The sequence below is a fragment of the Tachypleus tridentatus genome, chromosome 13 (genome assembly GCF_004210375.1).
Source record: "Tachypleus tridentatus isolate NWPU-2018 chromosome 13, ASM421037v1, whole genome shotgun sequence".
Taxonomy (NCBI): Eukaryota; Metazoa; Arthropoda; class Merostomata; order Xiphosura; family Limulidae; genus Tachypleus; species Tachypleus tridentatus.
The window spans coordinates 76,486,863-76,503,337 of NC_134837.1; the positions used below are offsets into that span (position 1 = coordinate 76,486,863).

The following is a 16,475-nucleotide window of genomic DNA, read 5'->3' on the forward strand; positions in this document are numbered from 1 at the left end:
ACATTGTACAAGGGTTTGTATTTATTTACGGATTGGCAAACTGCCGTTACGTTGTAACTGGAATAATTAATAGTTTTATAAATAGGTTGCGTAACGAAAGCTGTTTATATGTGATGTGACCTCCAAGTTTGACTCTATCTTAAAAGAGCTGTTTCGATTGATGTCGGTAGTACAGCTATTCTCAAACATGTTTAGAATTACGGTAACATTTTACGTTTTTTTTAAAGAAGCTTTTCATCTAAGATAGAGTGAAATGTTAGTGATTACAATATATGTCCCGTAACACGTCTTGTGGATTAACACTTTATACCAGTTACGAACAAATCCAGAATAATCAGCATTGTGAGGTTAAGACTTTATATCAGTTACGAGCAAATGCAGAATAATCACTACCCTGAAGCTAATACTTTATATCAGAGTAGAGCGCATTCAGAACGATCAGCACTCTGAGGTTAATAACTTATATCAGTGAGGGTCACATTCAGAACAATCAACACTCTAATGTTAATAACTTATATCGTCTGAGAAAAAAATAAAGATTAATCAGCACTCTGACATTATTAATTTAAATCAGTGAAGAACGGATTCAAGACTATCATACCCTGGGGTTAAGACTTTTATATTGCTTAAAAAGAAATTCAGGACGATCAGCACTCTGAGGTTAACATTTTATATCAGTTAAGAACAAATGCAAAACGATCAGCACTCTTAGGCTAATACTTTATATCAGTTAAAAATAAATCCAGGACGATTAGCACTCTGAGATTAACACTTTATATTGATTCAGAACAAACCCAGGACGATCAACACTCTAAATGAAACGGTTTACAGTTTTTTATCTACAGTGTAAACTCCTCAGCTCTCATTGTTCTTACCTAACAATAGTTCTCACGTGCTGTATGCTGCACGGTCTATTTGTCACCTGAAACACTAACAAGCATTTCGTGTGCATTATGTGGAATACTGACCATAGAATCTGTGTACTTTTTGAAGTGCTCACTGGTTGCATTTGTGTACTTCTTGAAATACTACCAGATTAACTTTGTGTATTACACGTATTACCGATAAAACGAACTGAAAATAATCTGAGCACTTCTTTAAATATTGATAAGTTGAATCTTTGAAGTATATGGAATACTGACCAGTCATATCCGTGAACTTCCTGAAACAGGGACTAGTCGCAACTGTGTACTATCTGAAAGTGAATTTGAGTGCTAATGTATAGGCATCTCATCCCATTAAATATTAGACTGACTATTCATCTTTCTTTTTTATTTGTATACAATTCGCAATTTTTATAGTTTTCTTTTGTCACGTAGGCAGACACGTGTTTCTCTAAGACAAGAGTCTATGTCAACATCTCGAAAACAAAGAAAAACAAAACACAACAACAACATTAAAGTACAGTTCTTGGAATGCTGACAGTTGGAATGAGGTATTTCAGATTTACTGTTCGTATTGCATGAATGCTACTTCTATCTTGTCCTGTGCGCTGGTCTAGGCGAGCAAGGTTATTAGTGTTGATAATACAGAGTAAATCGTATAGAAGGGTTGAATCATTGTTAGATTTTTAACAACGACAAAAATATAACTTGATTAAAGCAACTCATTTTAATGAAAGTCTTTCACATTTGTTTCAAAGAAGATGCTGATGTTTTAGCACTAAATTGTACAATAGGCAATCTGCATCGCAGGGATCGAACCCCGATTTTTGTTTGGTTCGAATTTCGCGCAAAGCTACACGAGAGCTATCTGCGCTAGCCAGCCCTAATTTAGCAGTGTAAGACTAGAGGGAAGGCAGATAGTCATTACCACCCACCGCCAACTCTTTGGCTACTCTTTTACCAACGAATAGTGGGATTGATCGTCACATTATAACGCCCCACGGCTGAAAGTGCAAGCATGTTTGATAGGCCGGGGGTTTGAACCCACGACCCTCGGATTAGGAGTCAAGTACCTTAACCACCTGGCCATGCCAGGCCCTCGATTTTGGAGTTATAAAGTTTCCGTTGAGCCACTGAGTGGCAATATTGAAAAACAAACAAACAAAACGATGTTCAAGTCTATATCAAACAAAACTGTCCAACTCAAGCCGAAACTTTCAAAACGTGACAAAAGATAAAGTTAATGAATAGCATGCTAAAACTAAAAACTCGACGGAGTTAATGGGCAAATCCGGTAAAAATAAAAACCCGATAAGGTTAATGTGTAAGCATTGTTGAAATAAGAACTCGACAGTATGAACAGGTAAATATGATCAAAATACTGCCCGAATATAATGCACACTTCTCCCCTCTATATACTTACAACGCTAAAATCAGGGGTTCGATTCCCTTCGGTGGACTCAGCAGATAGCTCGATGTGGCTTTGCTATAAGAAAAAACACACACACAATCCGAGTACTTCATGAAAAATTGACAGCACATTGTATTCTCACACTTTCGAACTTGCTTGGTATTTTACTAGAAGGTTTCAAAAATGTTGTATACCTAATACAATGGATTGAACGGATGATAACATGCTGTGGGAACCAGAAGAAAAGAAATACCGTGAATCTGATGACAGCGACAGTTCTAGCAGTATGAAGATCTGCGTCATTTTAGTGTATTATTATCACGTATAAAATTTAGCAAAAATATTTATAAAATTGACACATAAAAAGTTTCTAATACATCGATAGTTGTTTACTGTACTTATAAAACATTCAGTGGATTTTATTTGTAATTAAGCAGAAAGCTTCATAGAGGCTCTCTGAACATGACGACTACGGGTATCGAAACCCGATTTTTAGCTTTGAAAGTCCGCAGACAGACTGCTGTGCTACTTGGGGCGGAATTTATAGTTTGCACAAATAATATGTAAAAAGTAAGTTTTCTTCAATTTGACTCTTCAAAATTTGGTGCGCCTTATATTCGGGTAAATAAAAACCCAGTAGGCGTAATGGGTAACTATAATCAAAATAAATACTCGACAGAGTTATCGGGTTAGTTTCGTAAAAATAAAAACCGACAGGGTTAATGTGTAAAGATGAAAAAAGTCAGAAAAACAAACAAACAAAACGGAACTGGTGACTTTAAGCGGGTGTCAAGAGACGGATAAAGGCGGATTAAAGAACAACCGTGTTAACGGTGTCCAACATCCTGAAACCATTCTTCAACTGGAGAAAAGCAGTCTTGGAGAACGGGTTACGTAAATGCATTTAAAATAAATAATATTTTATAGATGGCAGCAGTTTGTGTCTTTTAACCAAATGCTGTCACCAGCTTCAATGAAGGTGACCCGTAGTATGGAAACAGGCGAAGGTCTGTCTACCTAATAAGTCTCGTATGCCCGGATATTTGATGTGATATTATAGTGAACGTAAGGAGGGAAACAAGCAAGAAATAAATCGGAAATATATTAAAGTCACCGCTTGGACGTGAAATTGCTGGATTACTAAATTGTATGACGAAGAAAACGGTAAGCAGAAGGAATGCTAGGAATGTCCATAGAACCCGGTATTCGCAGCAGTAGACTCATATCACTGAGAAACGAACGTTTCAGTCGAATCTAAATGAGCTAGAAAAGCACTTAAAGCGTGGACAAAGAATTCGGTTGTTCTGTGGCTCGAAGCACAGAGCGAACCTTCTGGCGGCCGTTCACGCTGACAGACACGCTATCTATCTATCTCTCTATATAAATATATATATATATATATATAGTGCTCAATCTGTATAATACAGACGATTCCTTCTCGAACATGTAGCATCGCTATGTCACGTGCACGCTCTACGTGCATTGTGTAGGAGACAGGTGGAGCTCGTAAAACCCTGACGAGGCTTACCCGAGTCAACGTTATTACGATACACACCAAAACCTGTTTCGTCCAACCTGACCTCATGAACTCTCCTCTCTTCTTCAGTCATTACGGTAGCTAGCCAAAACAGGATGAAGAGAGAGCTAGACTGCTGGCGACACAGAAAGGAAGTGGCAGCTAACAGATAGTCGGATTATCGGTCTTTGACATGAAAGCACACAAACATAAAGGCTACGAACTGGTTATAACACTCAATATATTCTGTACTAAAACATTTCTACGTTTCCTCAGCTAATTAAAATCACTAACTTTTTCCAGCGATACCAAAGAACGAGATGCATGTTGCATGTTTCTTTCGCTACCAGTAAATGAAAGTATAACCACACATATATTGATATTATTTTTGCATGTTTCTTTGATAACTTTCCTACCTTACACTTTAATGCCCTCTAATTCTAGTGAACTTCACATGATACATCTCTGCTTGTACAAGTGGTCAGTGAGAACATTCTTCTAAATTTCACATGTGTGAATGAAATAGATAATTGATAATTACAGTTCTCTAAGGTTTACTTTATTTGTAAGCTTTATTCACACACGCATGCATATGTATACATAGTGTTGATGTTAGCGTAATTGGTAACACTTTTTTTAAAAATAAATTAAGAAAAAACACGGATGAAGTAGCCATTAGAAACCATCTTAATGTAACACACGGCTGAATCTCACTATTGTTATAATTCAAACAGGGTTGGTATATGACCTTTATTCATTTTTCGTTATCGTTTTAAGAAAATGTTCTGAATAGCATTACCTCATAGACTAAAAGGCGTTTTTTGCCTTGCGGGAATTTCTGGAACAAAGCTAAATATACACACATATATATACATACGTACAGTGTAATTATCCTACGCGCGTACAATAATTACTAACCACAAGCGGACCCTCTTTTCTCCTAACTCATCCTTGCTTGACGACCCTTGATCTGTAATGAAAATAACGTTATTTACTTTTTCTTTAGAGGAATAAACAATAGAATTACCTGCGGCCAATCTACTGGTAACCACACTTTGTTGACTAATCAAAATAGTGAAAGGTCCACACGTTACCTGCTGGATGAATTATAAGGGCAAATCACTGATGAAATGAGTTATAAATACGCTTCTGTACAATTTAAAAGTGATTAAAATACAACCACTAAAACCTTTATGAGAACACGAGGGGTTCTAAAGAAAATATTTTGTGTAGTTGAACCTTATTGGCGAATTTGGAGATAGGTGGTCGAAGACCAATGACTGTAATCATTTAGTGGTTCAGATCGAGGACTGCGGATGGTAATGTACCAAGGATTGTAATATGCTGGTGGGTGTAGACGAATGACTGGTACCATCCTGTGGTTATGGGCAAAAATTGTAATTTTCTATTGGTCACAGGCCAAGAACTGTAATCATTCGGTGGTTATAAACAAAGAACTGTAATCATTCGGTGGTTATAAACAAAGAACTGTAATTATTCGGTAGTTATAAACAAAGAACTGTAATCATTCGGTGGTTATAAACAAAGAACTGTAATCACTGGTGGTTATAAACAAAGAACTGTAATCATTCGGTGGTTATAAACAAAGAACTGTAATCATTCGGTAGTTATAAACAAAGAACTGTAATCATTCGTTGGTTATAAACAAAGAACTGTAATCATTCGGTGGTTATAAACAAAGAACTGCAATCAACGTTCCAATGATTATAGACTAAAGATTGTAATATTCTGGTGGTTATAAACCAATGACTGTAATCGTTCGGTGGTTATAGACAAAGAACTGCAGTGTTTCAGTGATTATAGACCAAATATTGTAATATTCTGGTGGTTATAGACTAATGACTATAATCGTTTGTTGGTTATAGATTAAGAACAGGAATTTTCTGATGGTTATAAACCAAAAATTGTACTGTTTTGGTGGTTATATATCAGGAACTGTACTGTTTTGGTGGTTGTATTCCAGGGACTGTGCTGTTTTGGTGATAATATACCAGGGACTGTAATCTTTCGGAAGTTATAATCTCAATAACTGTAAACGCTCAGTAGTTATGGGCCAAGGGCCTTAACAGTCCGGTGGTTATAAACCAAGGACTGTTAATTATATATTCATTGTACAAGGTTTAGTCCACAAGTAGACTTTATTGTATTTGAATTCGTGCTTTAAAGTGGACATATGGTCAATCAGTATAACAAAAGAAGAAGAAAAAAAAACTCGTGAAAGACACGACCAGAATATAATTAGTTTTGGATGCTACACTTGAATTAAGTATAATTAGTTTTGAATGCTATACTTGAATTAAGTACAATTAGTTTTGGATGCTACACTTGAATTAAGTATAATTAGTTTTGAATGCTATACTTGAATTAAGTACAATTAGTTTTGGATGCTACACTTGAATTAAGTATAATTAATTTTGGATACTACACTTGAATTAAGCATAATTAGTTTTGGATGCTACACTTGAATTAAATATAATTAGTTTTGGATGCTACACTTGAATTAAATATATAGTTTTAGATGCTACACTTGAATCAAGTATAATTAGTTTTAGATGCTACACTTGAATCAAGTATAATTAGTTTTGGATGCTACACTTGAATTAAATATAATTAATTTTGGATGCTACACTTGAATTAAATATAATTAATTTTGGATGCTATACTTTAATTAATTTATGATTAAGATGGTTTTCTAACTTGTTTGTTGTCCTTTATTACGGTGGATAAATGTAATAAACCTTGGAAGTTTATACCACATCACAAACACACACACAGACACAAAAACTGAAATCAGTATTAATTAATTATAAATCTTAAACGTTCGTATAAGTGTAACATAAGGATAATTTACGTTATAGCTCTAACCAAACAAAATCCTAATCTGATTTTATATCGTTTCGTTCGAGTTATTCAGTTGCTTTTGTCTTCCGTTTTAAAGAAATAATATTATTACTCAGCTACCCGTTTCTCTAGACATATAAAAAGCGTAAATATTTTGATGAGGATTTATATAATCACTTAATTATTCGTCAGGTCTTGTGGTAGTTTAACAAAAGTTAATTACTTTTTAGATCATGATTAACTCTGTTCTCTCATGTTTTGCTTGAATACTAAACAAACTATTCTAGTTTTTCATTGGTTTGTTGATAAGTACAACACCACATAATAAATTACCTGTGTTGTGCCCACTGCGGGTATCGAAACTCGATTTTTAACATGATAAGCCCCAGACTCACCGAGAACGATGATACAATTATTTTTTATAATTTGCTTTGTAAATGTCACAATTAATGAATTTTTTAAGCTGACCGTTTTTAACAAGATGTGTTGGAGAATTAGTTATAATTCAAAACAATATCATTCTAGGTTAATCATAACGGCGTCTTTTTAAAAATTTTTCTAAGTTAATCCGTCAAGTTTTGCTTTAATGGGCCCATGACAACTGTTGTTTTATTTTAGATCAGTATCACTGTAGATTAGTCCCAACAACACATATGCTTTTCTCCCTCTTTTTATAAGCTTCTCTGTCAACAAGGCTTGTTATAATCACCCCACGAAAACTGTTGTTTGCATTTTTGTTTTGTCTGTTCGTTGGAATTTTGCGCAAAGCTACATGAGGGTTATCTGCGCTAGCGGTTCATAATTTAGTAATGAAATGCTAGCTAGTCATCACCACCCACCGCCAACTCTTGGGCTACTCTTTTACCAACGAATAGGGGCATTGACCGTAACATTATAACGTTATTGACCGTCAGTTATAAGGCCCTCATGGTTGAAAGGGCGAGCATGTTTGGTGCGACAGGAATTCGAACCCACTACCCTCAGATTATGAGTCGAGCGCCTTAACCATCTGGCCATGTCGGGGCCTCACCACAATAAGAGCGAAGGAAATATTTTTGTTTCTTTTCATTCTATAAGTTAGAAACTTTTCGATTAATTTTCGTGAATAAACTTAGTAGTTTGTTTTTCTTCCTTGAATACTTCTTGCAGATTATTAGCGTAAAATGGTTTAGTGCTTACTGACACTCAAAATGTGAAAGGTCCAATTAATCTATGCTCCCGTGTTTATCAATTATTACACGTTTTAATCTTCTTCGTCTTCATTTTAACTAGAAAAAAAAATCACCATTTTTTTGGTAAGTGGTCATTTTAAAAATTATAGAAATGTTGATTTATTTTGGCGATTAACTGGGAACAGACGTTCACAATGTGTGTGTCGTTTAAGTGGTAAACTGGTCGGAACTTTATTTGAATGAGTAGGTGTTTCATTTGATATCAAGGCTCATGCGCTTCTCGAGTCTAAACGAACGAAAATACGATGGGAGCGTTGCTAAACAGTTTTCGGTCTCTTAGAACTAAGTGTATTTCTGTTATATTTCACTTTCAGTCAACAAAGCCTCACATTCCAAGAATCAGTTGAATCTAGTAGACCCTGATGCCCCGTATACATTTCTAAGAGTTACAAACTTGTATATATAAGTGACAGAATACAGTTAAAATCATTGATTTAAAAAAAAACTCTTCATTTTCTTCCACCAGGGTTAAATGTTCTATGAATACACTATTAATGCTGTTCTATGCTATTTGCAAATAGTCTTAACAAAAGTAATTATAATTTCATATTTTTAGTATAAAATCAAAAGCGTAATAATCTTGCCCCGTTTAATTTCTCCGCAAGGAGGTCTGAAGATACGTGGATGGATCATCTGTTTTATTCTCTTGCGTGTGTTGTAGTAGTGTGTTGTCTGTCAGTTAGTCAGTAGACACTAAAATGACGTCACATAAGGGAGGCCTAACGTTGCAGTTTGTAAAACGTGCGCATGCCACAAATCCCGAAAGGTATTATGCAGTCTATAGATTACAGCACAGCATGACATATGTACGTCAAAAGCAAGAAATAAAGATATTTGTTACTCTTAATCTTGGTTTTATTTACTCTTGAAACGAAACACTTTCGGGAACTCTGCTGAAATATATCTAATAAAGTGACAATATTTCGATGACTACAATGTGTGACACAAAACAGTGAAAGGCCAGTACAATAAAACAGTAAATATTGTCTATTATACAATGTTGCTCAGTAACAAAACTTGTTCTTTCTTTTTACTTTAATGTTAGACATAAAGTTGCGTATTCAGCTGCATATTCTTACTTATTTTAGTGTTATAAGCGTTTCAGGCTTACCGCTGAGTCACCGGATTACAAATAATTAGGACAACGAAACAATTTATTTTCGAAATAGCATCTAATGATTCAAAGATAAATATAGATTAAAAGACAGTCAAATGGTTTTTGTAATACATAAACGATTTCATTTTTTTTAGCTTAAAATTTCTAAATCACAGACAACAAAAAGAGGAAATAAAGATACGAAGCCAAAACACCATCTCGCTCTGTAAACGGGCAATTAACCTAACCCTACTGTACTTAGTTTTGTTGATAAATAATTTCTGAGAATAACTGCTCGACTGCTGCCATCTGTTGAGATAACTTTAACAAGAGTTAACAATAACACGTGTTGGAAAGAGTCAACGTACTACGGTTGATTCGTATGAGAGCTTAAAACTTAAAAGTGAATCAAACTAGCCAGTTAAAGCTAACGAAAAAATCGATGGCTAATGTTATAAGATTAGTTCCTAATAATTTTTTTTTTAAATCTGCAGTTTGTAAAACTGAACTGCATAATACAAGCGACTTTTGTCCGGAACCACTTGATCGTACTAAATTAAATTAATAATATACATGATTACTTATCAGGGTAGGTAAAAATAAATTTAGTTATTTATTTTATTTGATACGTTATATATGATGGTACAAATTTTGGAAGACAATGTTGGATATGCAAGCTTAACTTTGCTATAACATCTCAATAATTTATGAAACCTATTTTGGTACAATGGAATAATTGCCTGGGGATAATCTCTGGGGGACTCTGCCTCTTCACTGTATAATAGTTCTCTTCCTTTGAAAAGTTTATTATTTTTCTATACCCGCTCGTTGACTCGTTTGACACACGCCAACATTGTTCTGTAGTAAAACTATACATTTATTAAGTCCTAATACATAACTAAATAATCTTTCTACACATAATCGAATCCCTATCAACTTTTAATAAAACGAAGTAAAGCTTTACTTTAAAAAATATTTATCACACGTTTAGTATTTTAATTTTCACTAAAATGCAATACACAGTATTATTATGTTTGGTTAGCATTGTGCCGATAAATTAAAAACTATAAAATATTATGGCCCAAATGATTTAGTTTTGGATGTAGTTTATTATTCTTTAGTATTCAGTAACATATGGCATTATGTAGTTTATTATTCCTTAGTATTCAGTAACATATGGCATTATGTAGTTTATTATTCCTTAGTATTCAGTAACATATGACATTATGTAGTTTATTATTCCTTAGTATTCAGTAACATATGACATTATGTAGTTTATTATTTCTTAGTATTCAGTAAGTTTTAAGACACATATTATTAATTACTTTCAACAATGTATTGTGTTTCCTTTTATTCACATGCATATCTTTAACATGTCTCACTGTTACGTATTCCAAAACAGTTATTTTTATGACAGGCAAAAATAAATTTGATGTTTTAGTATTGATTGCATAAAGTATTTAAAACAGTTCTTGAAAACAAAATGTTTGAACAAAGTTTTCTGTTTTAAGAGTCTTTGGAGAAAAACTAACCTTGACATCACACTTTTCTGTGACATTTTCTGGAACCTTGGAGAGAGTATCTTTTTTCTTTTCAGTTTCACCTCATCAATGGGAAATATTGACGGAGAATGTAGGCATAACAGTCAAAAGACTTTCCAAGACAAAATGGAGTGCTCGTTATAACCTTGTTATCCCAGTAAAGACAAATTTTGAAAAGCTGACCTCAACTGTTGGAGTATCGTGCAATCCGAAAGAAGGATTACTCAGATTTTCCTGTCTGTTGTATGTGGTTAATCTTTTTCAAGGCACCTTTCTTTCTGGTGTGAAGACCTGAAAGAAAGTAATCTCACATAAAACATATTTGGAAACATTTGGAATCAACCTTGAAAAATACATTGTGAAGCTCTAAGCTCTAAAACTGTTTCATTAAGATCAGCGCAATGAAACAGTGGAGAAAGCTGTTTACAAGCAACTAGAAAGTGTAAAGAAATACATATTTCTGTGGAAAGAAGAGGATGAGTAAGGCTCCAAAAATGATACCAGGAGAAATGACAAAGGATGTTGGTCTCATATTGCCAGAGGAAGTAAAAAGGGGTTATGTTTGAATGTCTTGATCGATTTCATTAAGAACTGGAGACTCGTTCTAAGGTAATGGATCAAATTCTGTTAATCTTAGTTGTTATGTTGTAACAACAGAAGAAGAACTTTAGAAGTGCGTTCTAGATTTGACTCAGATTTTCGATGAATTTTTTGATGAAGATATCAATGTAGAAATTGGACGACTTCGGACGCATTTGGAAGCCACCAAAATTAGCGTTGAAGAGGCAAAGAAATGGACAGCATTGCAGTTTCTGGAGTTTTTATGAAATGGGATTGTTTCGAAGTTTGTCACTGTGTTTGAGATTCATTTTGACTCTCTGTGTGTTTATGTGAAATAATCTTTTCCGTTGATAAAAAAATTGTTTCGCTTGTTATAGGTAAGTTGACAAATCTGACTTTAGTTTCAGTTGAACATGAATATGCAAAGAAGGTGAATTTTAATGAGATCATTGATCAGTTTACAGAAACTAAGGCTCGACAGTAGAGACTGTGAATCTTCTATATTTATCTTTGAAGAATAAACTGAGAGTTGAGACTGAATTTCCTGTGCTTTTTTTAATAAAATAAAATGTTCAGCTGTTCAATGAATGTTTAATGTTCTGCATTTTTTTTATTTCCACTTTCCTTATGACACTACTGTAGTGTTTAAAAATACACTTGCAAACATAATATATTTTTCTATGTGATTAAATTTTAAAATTATTTATGGGGGGCAGGGTGGCAAAGGAAGGATCCACTCAGTGCCAAATACGCCCCTGCATAAGGGTTCTGCTTGAATGAACGTATTGATCAAATTTGGGGTCTGAAATAACTATCGTGGTACCCTGTGCAGTGTCTTAACTACATAGAAATAAGCTAGCATATGGTAATGGTATATGGTAGAAGAAATTAGTTTGATAGCGCTCCACAAATAAATCTTGATTAAAACACTGTTACACTCTATTAAGTTTTATTGTCATTTCATGTCTCCAAAAGTCTAGAGGATTGTCAGTGGAGCAGAGAGTTCACATAAAAGCTTTAGGTGATGCTGGTTGAACTATCTGCCATTATCTGATTGGCATTTAATTTATGGACTAGTCCCTTCCTGATACCTTTATCTGGTTGAGATTTAATTTATGGACTAGTGTCTCTCTAATGGCTTTATCTGATTGAGATTTAATTTATAGAATAGTTCCTTCGTGATGCCTTTATCTGATTGAGATTTAATTTATGGACTAGTGCCTTCCTGATGCCTTTTTCTGATTGAGATTTAATTTATAGACTAGTGCCTTCCTGATGCCTTTATCTGAGATTTAAAGATTTAATTTATAAAATAGTGTCTCCTGATGTCCTGATGCCTTTAGCTGATTTTGAGGCTCCCTGAATTTATGGACTATTTATGCCTTCCTGATACCTTTATCTGATTAAGATTTAATTTATGAACTAGTGTCTTCCTGATACCTTTATCTGGTTGAGATTTAATTCACGGACTAATGCCTTCCTGATGTCTTTATCTGATTGAGATTTAATTTATGGACTAGTGCCTTTCTGATGCCTTTTTCTGATTGAGATTTAATTTATAGACTAGTGCCTTCCTGATGCCTTTTTCTAATTAAGATTTAATTTATAAAATAGTGTCTCCCTGATGCCTTTATCTGATTGAGATTTAATTTATAGACTAGTGCCTTCCTGATGCCTTTATCTGATTGAGATTTAATTTATGGACTAGTGCCTTCCTGATGCCTTTATCTAATTAAGATTTAATTTATAAAATAGTGTCTCCCTGATGCCTTTATCTGATTGAGGGTTAATTTATGGACTAGTTCCTTCCTGATACCTTTATCTGATTAAGATTTAATTTATGAACTAGTGTTTTCCTGATGCCTTTCTTTGATTGAGATTTAATGTATAGACTAGTGCCTTCCTGATGCCTAAATCTGATTGAGATTTAGGTTATTGACCAGTGTCTTCAATATGCTTGAGTTTTCTTCGCTCTGAAGCTTCTGGAACATCGACTAAAATGAACGCTTAATGTTTACAGCTCATTCTTTTTACAATATCCGTAAAAGCAATGAATCTCAGATTTCATTTGCTGAATTCTGAGTAAATCTATATAGGGCTATCTGCGTTAGTTGCCCTTAACTTCGAAGTCATGTAAGTCCCACCAACTTATCAGACTGAATGAAGACCCAGAATACCATGTCACTCAGTCACAGGACAGAGTGTATCGTTAAAATTTCTCCTTTTTTCTTCTTTTTTTCCAGTAACTTTTCTGAAGCTTCAACTAAAACATTATACATTTTCAGAGAACTGACATTCAGCTCGAAGTTACGTTTAAACACTGCTGCTATTTATAATTTCAATGCTACATCTTCATCCTGTTGAAGATTAGCAACTCAAATAATGATAACTGAGAAGAAGAAATCTTTAAAAGAAAAGATATTGTGTTATTTTTGCCTTTTGCTCTATACCGTGCAGAAGTAATTAGTCGGTCTGGATCTTCGAAGGTCGAAATTATATCTGAAACGAGGTTTGTCTGCAGTATAAGACACTCAATGCTGCAGTGTAAGTGTATGATAATTTAATAATTTTCTTTGTTTCGACAGTTTAAAAATTATATTCTGCAGTGAAAGAGACGACAAGTGACGATATGTAAACCGTGTAATGTATTTCATGACATCAAACTGAGTAATGTATTTAATGACAGTAAACTGGGTAATGTATTTAATGACAGTAAACTGGGTAATGTATTTAATGACAGTAAACTGGGTAATGTATTTAATGACAGTAAACTTGGTAATGTATTTAATGAGAGTGAACTGAGTAATGTACATAAAGACAGTAAACTGGGTAATGTACATAAAGACAGTAAACTGAGTAATGTACATAAAGACAGTAAACTGAGTAATGTACATAAAGACAGTAAACTGAGTAATGTACATAAAGACAGTAAACTGGGTAATGTACATAAAGACAGTAAACTGGGTAATGTACATAAAGACAGTAAACTGGGTAATGTACATAAAGACAGTAAACTGAGTAATGTACATAAAGACAGTAAACTGGGTAATGTATTTAATGACAGTAAACTTGGTAATGTATTTAATGAGAGTGAACTGAGTAATGTACATAAAGACAGTAAACTGGGTAATGTACATAAAGACAGTAAACTGGGTAATGTACATAAAGACAGTAAACTGGGTAATGTATTTAATGACAGTAAACTGGGTAATGTACATAAAGACAGTAAACTGGGTAATGTATTTAATGACAGTAAACTTGGTAATGTATTTAATGAGAGTGAACTGAGTAATGTACATAAAGACAGTAAACTGGGTAATGTACATAAAGACAGTAAACTGAGTAATGTACATAAAGACAGTAAACTGAGTAATGTACATAAAGACAGTAAACTGAGTAATGTACATAAAGACAGTAAACTGGGTAATGTATTTAATGACATCAAACTGAGTAATGTATTTAATGAGAGTGAACTGAGTAATGTACATAAAGACAGTAAACTGGTAATGTACATAAAGACAGTAAACTGGGTAATGTACATAAAGACAGTAAATTGGGTAATGTACTTAATGCACATTTTCTGAATATATTGATACAGTTGAGGCTGTGACACAGAAATAATTCCTCAAATGTGGTATCCGTAGCACAACATACCTCCTTCTGGTGATTGTTATACTTTGGTTATAATTTCAGTAAGTCTGATGGCTTATAGCACTAAATATCGGGCACAGATAGCCAATTGTTTAGCTTTGTGCTTAACAACAAACAAACTGTATTTTTATAATTGAAACTTAAGAGTCGGTAAAAGATATGGGAGGGAACTAATAATAATATTATTATTATTATGTATAAGATATTACTAGTACTCAGTTATCGAACATAAAATATTTGGACAATAAATACCACAAAACTTATTAGACTGGCTAAGCTATAAACTAATGTATTAAACGAGGGGTTTCATGTTATTGGAATTAGGAACACACGTTGTGTCAAGCAGTGTAGTTAATTGTTTGTTCTCTTAATTCAAGTTTAAATAACTTGTCAACGAGTGCCTCCTAGCGTTAACTATAATATTGGATAAATTGTTTTACCTTGTAAATATGTTATTTTCATCATTTAGTTTTCACTCTATCGTTGTTGTAAACAAACAAATATACTTGTAGAGCTAGTTCTGATGCTATTATAACAAAAAAAACAAACATGGTAAGTATTTATGGTTTATGCAGTGATCGGTGTTTGCATCGTTCGTAATAAAAGGTTAAATGCAGCAAAATTAAAACCACATGTTAAAACAGGCAGGTGTTGCACTGCCCCTTTTAAAAATGTTCCTTGAGAAGCATAAGCACAGAAAGACTAACATCAAAGAGCTAGAAGAGCAGACCGAGGTGAAACGGACCAGCAGCAACAACATCAAGTGGTACAGAACTTCAGATAGGAATGAAGCTGATGGAGGAGGAACGAATTGAATAAATTATGGAGTGATATTGAATGTAATCTCCAAGAAAAGAGTGCATTTTACATAAAATAGAAGTAAATTAATGCACCAACTTAGGTTGTGGTGAGGTCGTGGTGAATAATATGTTACTGATACTCAGAGGTGAGTGGACTTTAACAGTAATATTCTGAAGCCAGGGGGTCAGTGAATCTAATGTTAAAGTGGTGTTATTGTTATTAAGTGAGTCAGAATCAGTAACGGAATTCAGAGATTCAAGTTCAGCTTGAAAGAAAACCGTAACCTATGAAAATCTGTTTCTTTGAAGGCATGGAAAATGAGCTGACAAACAGAAATAACTTGAGAGGAAGTTGAGATAAAAAGAGAAGACGTTTGTATAGAAACGTGATAGACAAGAAATACAGAAAATTGTACAGAATGCGTCTTAGAAAGTTCACTTGGTAAGATTACTTACTTCACGTCTTCATGTGACTGAAATCAGCTGAATGAGACAAAAACTGGGGATTTGGTGAAGACTGATGGAAATATCTTGGGTTCGTTACAGTTCAGACTAAAAGTGGATGCGCCCAACACAAATACCTAAAGAAAGAAATTTGTTTCTTAGCTGAGGACTGGAAAAAAATCATTAAATGAGTTTCTTTATCAACAGATTGAGAATGAATTGGTAAATAGATTTGGGCTTAAGAGAAAAAGACCAGGTTTAGTAAAGTAAGCCAGCTTCGAGATACTTCATGAAGCAAAATCATCCAAAATCAAATGAAATGAAAGAGGTGTTATAGAGAAAATAAAATTAGGTAGCAACAAACTTAAAATAATCCTGGAAAGGGACTGTTGGCAAAGTTCGAAAAAGAACAAATAAATAAAATTGTGATATTGAGTGAAAGGCCATCTGGACAGTGATTTGGAAGACAGAGGATAG

At 34.0% G+C, this 16,475-nt stretch overlaps 1 long non-coding RNA gene across 1 annotated transcript; it reads left to right on the forward strand.

Moving 5' to 3' along the window:
• Positions 1-97: 97 nt before the first annotated feature.
• LOC143238598 (uncharacterized) lies at positions 98-11,693 on the forward strand. The gene is made up of 3 exons (XR_013020662.1): positions 98-202; positions 1,320-1,435; positions 10,599-11,693. It is a non-coding gene; the product is annotated as an uncharacterized LOC143238598 (long non-coding RNA).
• The last annotated feature ends 4,782 nt before the right edge of the window (positions 11,694-16,475 follow it).